Below are 9,878 nucleotides of genomic sequence, written 5' to 3'. Positions count from 1 at the left end.
AATTGATTGCATACAGTCGCTCACAAAGCACATTAATGGAGATGACAAACAGAAAAAGGATATTACCAGACTTCAGCTAAGCCATATGGACTCTCTCTGTGTGTGTGTGTGTGTGTGTGTGTGTGTGTGTGTGTGTGTGTGTGTGTGTGTGTGTGTGCGTGTGCGCGTGTGCGTGTGCGTGTGTGTGTGTGTGTGTGTGTGTGTGTGTGTGTGTGTGTGTGTGTGTCCTACTCTCCACTTCTCAATGAACCACTTCTTTATTTTTTTCCTCTTGGTGGCTTTATCGACCTCCAGTTTTTATTCAGTGGCTTTCTGACAGATCTTTACATACCTGGAAAATAATTTTTAGCACAAGAGTGATAAAAAAAAATGTGTGTGTGTGTGTGTGTGAACAGTGATACAGGAGCAGCTGAATACAAGCATGCAGATGTGTGAGTGTGTTTCTGTCTTTGTGAGGACCAGGTTTTTAGAGCCTGGGAGTGAGGGGTTATGGAGAGTGGGGTTATTTTGAGGATGTTTTTTTGTGTGGTATAAACTGAGAATATGTTTGGAAAGTAAGGACATTGTTGAAAGTAAGAATGTTTTAGGACAATGTTGGGAAGGTATTTGGAAATTGTGGATAGTTTTTTGGTGAACACATTACTAGAAATCGGTGATGTATGTGGTGTATTTGAAAAGAAGAGTGAGGATATATTTGGAAAGTATGACTGCATTTATAAAGCTCTTTTATCAAAGCACACACACTGGTGGCACCAAGCTACCATCATGCAAGATGCTGGTGTAACCATTGGGAGTCATTTGAGATTCAGTATTCTGTTCCATTCCATTCCATTCTATTCCATTCCATTCCATTATATTCTATTCCATTCCTTTCTATTCCATTCCATTCTATCCCATTCCATTCCATTCTATTCCATTCCATTCTATCCCATTCTATTCCATTCTATTCTATTCCATTCCATTCCATTCCATTCTATCCCATTCCATTCTATTCTATTCCATTCCATTCTATTTGTAGAGCCAAATAACAAATCTCAGGTCACTTTTCACAGAGAGCAGGTCTGGACTGTACTCTTTAACTTCTTGTCCAAAGGTGACAATGACATATGGACCGGAGCAGTCGGGGATTGAACCACCGAACTTGTGAGTAGTGTACAACTTGAGAATATGTTTGGGAAGGTGTGTGTTTTTTGGGAGGTGAAATATTTTTGGGAAAGTGGTGACATTTTTTGACAGTAAAAGAAAGACGATTTTGGAAAGTGAGGAAAGTTTTGGCAGAACTGTAGGAGAATGATATTTAAGGAAAATGGATAGTTTTGAAAATGTATATATTTTTGTACAGGAGTGTAGTGAAATTTTGTAAAAATGAGGAAAGTGACAAAATTCACATTCAACATTTTCAATACAAACTTTTTGAATTTTTTTTTTTTAGAAGGTGGGGATATTTTTTGATTTTTGTTTTTTTTTAAACTTTTTTTTCACAGTCAGGATTTATTTGAAATGGTAAAAAAATATCAAAAATATCTTAAAAAATGTTTTCAGGTGAGCATATTTTGGAAAGTGTGGATATTGAGAATATTTTTGGAAGTGAGGATAGTTTTGGGCGGTAAGAGTGGAAATGTTTTGAAAATTAAGAATATTTTTAGGCAATGAGTTGAATTTTGGAAAGTTGGGAGATATTTTAAAAAGTATGACTGTAATCTCTTAACGGGTTATTTGAGAGTTAAAACTGCAATTAGCTTCAGGGTGAGAGTCCTCACAAGTATAGAGAAACACGCATGAGTGTGTACTACATGTAAGAGGTATGTGTGTGCGTGTGTGTGTGTGTTAGTGTGTGTGTGTGTGTGTGTGTCTGTGTGTGTGTGTGTGTGTGTGTGTGTGTGCGTGTGTGTGTGTGTGTGTCGGTGTGTGTGTGTGTGTGTGCGTGCATTGGGAGGTTTACTAAAGCTTTCACAAACAGGGCTTCCCCCCTTCTTCCAGGCTTTGGGGATGGGGTGGAGGGATTGGAGGTGCTCTTCAGAAGAGTGGAGAGATAAACGAGAGAAGTGAGTGGGGGATGAAAGGGATGTATTCCTCCAGACACGGAGAGGAAATCTTCTCAAATCTTCCCTTGTTAGAGGAGAGGAGAGAGGGATCAATACAGTCGCGCTCCTCTCTCTGGCTGAGCCTTCCACTCCAGCACAGGTGGAAAAACTCTTTGGCTCATCCAACATGTTTTTTTTTTTCGTTCTTCTTCACCTTCTTTCCTTCCTTTCTGATTTTTCCTCTCACTTTTTGTCTTCTCTTCTCTGTCTGATCCCCTTGATCATTCCAAATATACTTTTTTAAGCCAACAGCCCAGGTGGGAGCGATTGACAAGAGAATAAACCAAACAGAGTAGAAAAGAAAAGAAAAGAAAAGAAAAGAAAAGGGGAAAAAACAATACAGCAATTAATTCTCAGAAGTTTTAATTAATAAGCTGGTTTCCTTTTGTGTCACAGGGGAGGTGTGTAACACCACCACAATAAGACAGGGGTACAAGTCTAGGAAGAGGTAGGGGAAGGTGGGATTGGGCCACCAGGGAGCTCCGGGGCCAAGGGTATCAGCTACCTGTCATGAATTAATTAATCTCCTACAGCTCACTCAAGTGAATTCATTAGCAGGTACAGTTCCTGCACCCTCGCAGTATCATATATTAATTAATTTCTTTATAAAAAAAAAAGGTGAGATGGAGTTATGCTCCAAAATAAACTCCACAGCTGGAGAGGATTGACGAGACAGACAGGGCAGGATCCCGTTCTTTGTTTCAGCTCAACCCCCCCGAGAGGCATCGTGATATTTGGAGATAAAATCATTTGACTTGTGTGGTCGGGTCACGTGGTTTAGACGAAGTTTCTAACTTTACTGTACATATTTGCATACTAATATACTGTACGTCAGTCAGTTTGAGTTATTATAGGATTAATATATCAGATATAATTTGTTATTTATGGACAGCAGTTTCCAGCATAAGGCATTGAGTGTAGATAGATTGGTATGTTGAACAGAGGGAGATATATACAGTATATTATACAGTATTAGGGCTGGGTATCATTAAAACAATTACGATATACCAGTACCAATCCAAATACCCTTAAAGTGATACTGACACTAACTGAGTACTTAGATACCCATCATGTGAATAGAAGCATTACATTTCTTGAAAAGCTACCAATCTCCACATCTTCACCGCCACAGACGGGTTGTAGCTGCTGCGGCAGTGGACCAATCATATGTTGCATTAAATGGAAGAACGCTTGCATTGATTGGCTGTGAGCAAGTCCATACAAATCGTCATATTTTCCAGCTCTGGGTGTAAAAAGGATCAATTGCAAGTATCGTTTGACGGGAGACGTTTCGATAATACTTGGTATCGAAGGTACCAAGTATTATCGAGTACCGATGCCCAGCCCTATACACTATTGTACTGTATTATAGAAGTATACTATATTAGCCATTAGGCACTTAGCATAGCCTAAGTCTGTAAACAGAGAGAGACATGCTGGGAATGGCGTCACACCTGAGTTTTAATCTTCCAGTTTAGAAGTCAGAAAACCAGTTGTAGCCAGGTTAGCCATTGATAGCAGTACCAGTTTATAAAAACGCATTTCCCTGTATTTGGTGCATACATACAGCATAGCAACACGTCCACAGATAGGAGTTGGACAGAGCTGTGTGTACGACTGATTTAAAGAGACACAACTTTCACACTGTTGATGCACAGGGCAGCTATCTTGGCTTTTGATGATGGGGCTGGTGGGGTACGTCCTACTTTCCGAGTTGGAGATACGACTTCACGCAACATTCCAGTTGGTAGCCTAGCAACCTTACTGTGACAACAACAGTCCTGGAAGTCACTTTTCCCAGCTAAGAAATAATCCAGCATGTAACCTCACCCTGTAAAATCACAATTTAACACATTTTCACACTTTTTCTCATTGGGTTGAATGCCAACAAAACAACCATTGTTTTGTCTTTGTTAATGTCGGTCGCCAATAAAGTTGGAATAAAATATTGTTTACCTCTTTCCATGAAATGATTGTGACGATGTGATTTATTCTTAATAGATAAAGTGTATATATTCTCAAAATTGTATTGATCAATCTCATTATACCTGGGCAAAGGTTATTACTGATGTGTATGAATAGAAAATAAAAAGAGGAATGTGTCTGAAAACAAAATTATTCCAACTTTATGGGCGACCATGTAGTTCAGCAGAAGACAGACAGAAAACCCAACAAGTATGTTTTCGCTCCTCACAAAAACTCTATTAGAAAATCCACTGAGTTATAGTTGAATAGAGACAAAACAGGACATGTATGTCAGCTTTTTATAGTCCTCAGGACATCACAACACATGTTATTAGATAGATCCTGGGGAGCTTCTGTTAGGGATGAAGTACAGTACAGTTAGGAAAATTTAAAATATCCCACAGTGTGGAGTTAGGAAAAAGTGAGGTTACCAGACCTCTGCAGCCTGATCCTCATCTCTGCTGGAGGCTAAAAGCTCCAGGCTGTATTCACTGCTACTAACGCAACAAACCTGAATCTCCAAACTGAATTGTCAGTGTTCAAGAGGACAAGAATGCAATGCTTAATCTGTGGAGCATCACTTTACGTCTAATTTAATCCACCTTTTATAAAGTAAAAACTAAAATAACAACACCCAAAACTTGTCAATTATCTTCAATCACTGCAGAAAAAACTCTACAGTAATGAAGCTCTCAAAGGTTCATCATAGACCCCAAACTACAAATAAGACCAAAAACACCACAACAAAAATTACACCACTAAATCCTCCTTTGACATCTGAGATCACAGCCTTGGTCAAACTTATTCCCTGCCTGCCTTTTTTGTTTTTTGCTGACCACTGCGGATAGATTAATGAGCGTGGGATCTTAGGAATGTTAATTAATTTGATTACAGGCGGGAGGGGTCTACGGTTAGGTGGAGTGGGGACGTGGGTGTGTAGGTTGGCGTGGTCTCTGCAGAGCTTTCTACAGAAGATGAATAGATCCTCTCTGGCTTGAGTCCGCTTACAGGCCGGCTGTGGCTGGCCTTTATATATAGCATGTGCTGCCACATAGTCAATGCACTTTTAATTCATCTCTTACTACACACACACACACACACACACAGGGACATTAACGGGCCCATATGCACATGCACACACACACACACTGGGCGTTCATTACCCCCTTTTACTAATGGAAATCTAATCAGTTCTCCACCTGCTTGTACACACACACACACACACACACACACACACACACACACACACACACACACACACAGCGCTGTGGTTTATTTATCATTGATATCCCCCGGTGTATTAATACAGGGCCACAGGGGGTGTTTATAGGCTTATGAAGCTGCAGAGCAAAGCCAGACTAATTGTATTAACCAACCCAAAGAGAAGCTCATGATTCTGACCCCGAGCTGTTTATGACCTGCGGATCAATCGACCTCCCCTCCGCCAGGTTCTCTGATTTTCTCCTTTACATTTTCTCTCTCTCTCTCTCTCTCTCTGGGCACCACCTACCTCCTCCTCCTCCAGTCCAGTCCATCACTCTCCTTTCGATATGTTTTGGCGTGGTTAAATCATCCCCTGCAGCCCGCTGTCTAATTACCATCATCGTTAAGATACTGTATATGATTGAGCCCTGACCGTAAAAACACACCAGTAAAATGGAGAGGAGCAAACAAACAAGAGCTTTACTGCTCCGGCCTGGCGATGCTGATATGGGACAGCAGTTATGGCCATTTGGGTGTCTATTCCTCTGACATTTTCATTTCATATTTAATTGCACACTGGTGATTATGGCACTTAAGGTTTTATTTTGCATTTATCTAATGGTGCTCTGGTGGCAGTGTGGTGACACATTTTATTTTATTTGGTGCTCAATCAGGCTGAATTTACTGTCACTTTGCATCTTTCTATTCTGTACAGGATAGCTGCTATATTCATGTTGTAAAAGCTGGGTGGATGCTTCTGTGGCTTTCTCCATTCGAGACGTTTCTTTTTCTTTCTTTTTTTTTTTTAAACTTAATATTCAACTTCACACCACCAGTGTGTTCCCGCTGCTGGAGCTTTAGATGGTGTTTAGCAGGTGCAGCTGTCTCTTCTAACATAACAGGTTTTTATCATCAGGGAAAAGGAAATATGACTCAACATAGCATTTGAATAATTTAAGTTTAAAGTGTCACCAGTGATGGAGCTGATTTACTTAACAGATAACTATATTGTTTCTCAAATCACTTCTGTTAGTACACTGTGTACTCACTTTCGTAGTGCGCAAATTTCGACAGGTTAACGTCTCAAATCAAACACCAGGAACCAAATCATTACAAAGTGTTAAATTAACCCAATAAACCTACTGATGGCTTCTATGTGACAACAGTATAGTGGAGCTTAGTGTAAAAAACACATGTATAATTTACATTAATATAAAGCAGCAATGTTCACTGTACTTACGATGTCCTCAGCTGCCATTTCCTGTTTGAAAAGTGGCCCCTCCCCTTCTGCTACGGAGCCAAGATGGCGACCGTTGAGGGCGAGAAGTGTCCATAGTCGCACACTCAACTTTTCGACCAGTTTTGAGTGCATCTGGGTTCTCATAGTGCTGCATGTTTCCATACTTCTTAGTGTGAACGCACTCAAGTGTGAGTACTAGGGCTGGGTATCGTTTAAAAATTACAATACGAGCACCAACCCAAGGATCCTTAAAGTGATACTGATACATGTGCACTGACTGAAGGAAGATTATGATTATTAAGCCTAAACTATCTTAAAATATGTCATTTTTCCCACTGAGAATAAAAGGAATAGCAACCTTATTGTTGTTTAAGCAGACAAAAACTTGACGTCATGTGATTTTTGACGCAGACATGTAGAAAACCAATGAAAAAGGCCCAAAAATGTGCAGAAGTTTAGTTAATCTGACTGTCCTCAAACGCATCATACTCAATCCAGCCCAGTTAAGTAAGAGACAGGTGTTTGTTTGTTTGTTTTGTTGTTGTGTTTTTTTTTTTCTTTTTGTACTGTCCCCAGCATCCTCTGACAGCCCTGTCCCCATGGAGACGGCCAGTCACCACAGACTCCTCGTCGCCGTGGAGACAGGCTCAGGCAGGGCCGGGACAGCGCTTGTCACAACGGCCCAGCGTCCCAAAAGCGGCCGAGCTCGCAGTCAGAGCTCATCGCGGGGCGGCGTCTCCGGCAGTCAGCGGCCGTCTGCGAGAACAGACAGGTGGAGGAGAAGAAGAGGGAGAGGAGAGGAAAGAGGAGAGGACAGGTGGAGGAGGAGGAGGAGAGGAGGAGAAGGAGGAGGAAGAGGAGGAGGAGGGGGGTTCGAGGAGATGGAGGGCCTCTTGGTTCAAATCTTTTGTCTTTGTGATGCGTTAAATGTTCATCATACACTGTGTTTGGTTCACAGGTGGAGAACTCTTTCTTTCTTTCTTTCTTTCTTTCTTTCTTTCTTTGTTTCTTTCTTTCTTTCTTTCTTTCTTTCTTTCTTTCTTTCTTTCTTTCTTTCCACTCCTGTGTTCATCTGTTCTTCCTTTTGTCAAATTTCCTTTTTCTAATTTTTTCCCATTTCTTTCTTTCTTTCTTTCTTTCTTTCTTTCTTTCTTTCTTTCTTTCTTTCTTTCTTTCTTTCTTTCTTTTGCCTTCTGTCCTTCCATCCTTTTATATTTCCTTTGTTTTACTCCTTGATTCCTTCTTTCTTTCTTTCCTTCCTTCAGTGTTTCCTTATTTTATGCATACTTTGTCTTGTCTCTCCTTATTTTGCCTCAGCTTTACTTCTTTCTTTCTTTCTTTCTTTCTTTCCTTCTCTTTCCGCTCTTGTGTTAATCTGTTCTTCCTTCTGTCACATTTTCTGTTATCACCTTTTACCATATTTCTTTCTTTCTTTCCTTGTACAGACTTATTTATTTCTTCCTTCTTTCTTTCGCCTTCTGTTCTTCCATCCTTTCATATTTCCTTTTTTTCCACTCCTTCGTTCCTTCATTCTTTCCACCTGTTTCCTTATTGTTTTCTTTTCCTTATTTTGCCTTATCTTTTCTTTCTTTTTCCTTATTTATTTCTTTCGACTTCTGTCCTTCCATCCTTCCCTTTCCTTTCTTTTTTCAGTCTTTCAGTTCATTTCATTTAGTCTTCTTCATTCTTCCCATATTTCTTGTTTTCATCCGTTCTTCCGTCTGTGCTTTTACAATTTCCTTTTTTTCCCTCCTTTCTTTCTTTCTTTCTTTTTTCCTTGTTTCTTTATTTAATGCATACTTTCGATCTTTTCACTCCTAATTTTGCCTTGTCTTTCCTTTTTTCTTTCTATCCTTTTTTCCTTGTTTATTTACTTTCTTTCTTTGTTTCTTCCTTTCTTTCCTTTTTCTTGCTTTCCTTCTTTTTTCCATCAGTTCTTCCTCCTGTCCCTTTCACATTTCCTTATTTATATCCTTCATTTCTTCCTTCCTTCTCTCCATCCTTACTTCCTTTGTATTTTCCTACTTCAGCTTTTATTCCTACCTAGTTTTTGTGTCCTTTTTTTTCCTATTTCTCTTCTATCTCTCCTCCCTTTCTTTCCTTTGTCACTCTTTATTGACATCCTTGTTTTCCTCCTCTTACATCCTCTCATCATTCTGCGTATTAGTTTTGTTTATAGTGATATATAAGTGATTCTCCTCCGTGCTGCTGTCCTGTGTGAGGAAGCAGCGCTCTCTCTGACAGCTGCTCCTGTTTTATTAATAACGACTCGTGGCTTTAAAGCACACTGACACCTCTTCTATAGGATGGGCCATTACCTCTTTTGTTTTGTGCCTCTTTTTTGTCTTTAGTCCATCTTTTGTGTGAGGAGACGTAAACAAATCCCTCCTGACTGTAGCCCGCAGACGGAGGAAGAGCGGCTTTTTTTCATGAGATGACAACCGGAGAGACGAGAAGTCTTCAGTCACTCTGTGATTAAAGCCGACTTCTCTTCTCTATTTTTGTGTAAGAACATATCAGCTATAATGATAGAGAAGCTATTGTACATATTTCTCCTTTGTTTTTCTTCTTCAAAACACAATAGAGGCGGCAGAGTAAACTCCAGCTGCTCCTGATAGTTAGGAGAGTGTGTGTGTGTGTGTGTGTGTGTGTGTGTGTGTGTGTGTGTGTGTGTGTGTGTGTGTGTGTGTGAATAAGTGTGTTCCCAATCCAGTTGCTTTTATTCACATTTTCAATTTGTGCCTTGTTGAAGCTAAAAACGTAATAATGGCCAATATCTTAATAAATGTGCCTGTTTTTTAATGTAATAAGCCAATAACGTAATAAAAGTCCTGAACCAGTAATGTAATAAGTTATTACGATATTGGCCTGGTAAAAAAAAATCCTTTACAAATGTAATAACTGGAGCCGATAATATAATAATATACTAATATCACTTTATTTAACTTTCATTTATTGGACATAACTATTTCTGTCTGTCCGTCAGAGAGAGAGAGAATATGCATTTCACTGCATTTTCACAGTTATATCCAATAAATGAAAGTTAAATAAAGTAAATAAGTAAATAAAATCAGTTATCGTAATAACTTATTAATAACTTATTACGTTATTTGCCAAAAGTTATTACGTTATTGGCTTATTACATTAAAAAATCGGCCATTATCACGTAATTGGCTTCTACATGCCTAAAAATGCAAATAAAAATAAAACAGAATATCATGCAAACTATTTTTACGCTTAGTTGGGTTCGGGTATTTGACAGGTGACCCACAAATTCTGATGGGGCCACCTGTCAAATACAGTGTATTTGAGGAGAAAACTAAGTTTCAGGCCGCTTGGTGGACATTTCCCAAATGGCACGTACCACAGCTTGAGGCTGAATCCAA

The sequence above is a fragment of the Scomber scombrus genome, chromosome 8 (genome assembly GCF_963691925.1).
Source record: "Scomber scombrus chromosome 8, fScoSco1.1, whole genome shotgun sequence".
In the NCBI taxonomy this organism is placed as follows: Eukaryota; Metazoa; Chordata; class Actinopteri; order Scombriformes; family Scombridae; genus Scomber; species Scomber scombrus.
The sequence above is the reverse complement of the archived record's forward strand: the minus strand, read 5'-3'. Positions refer to the sequence as shown.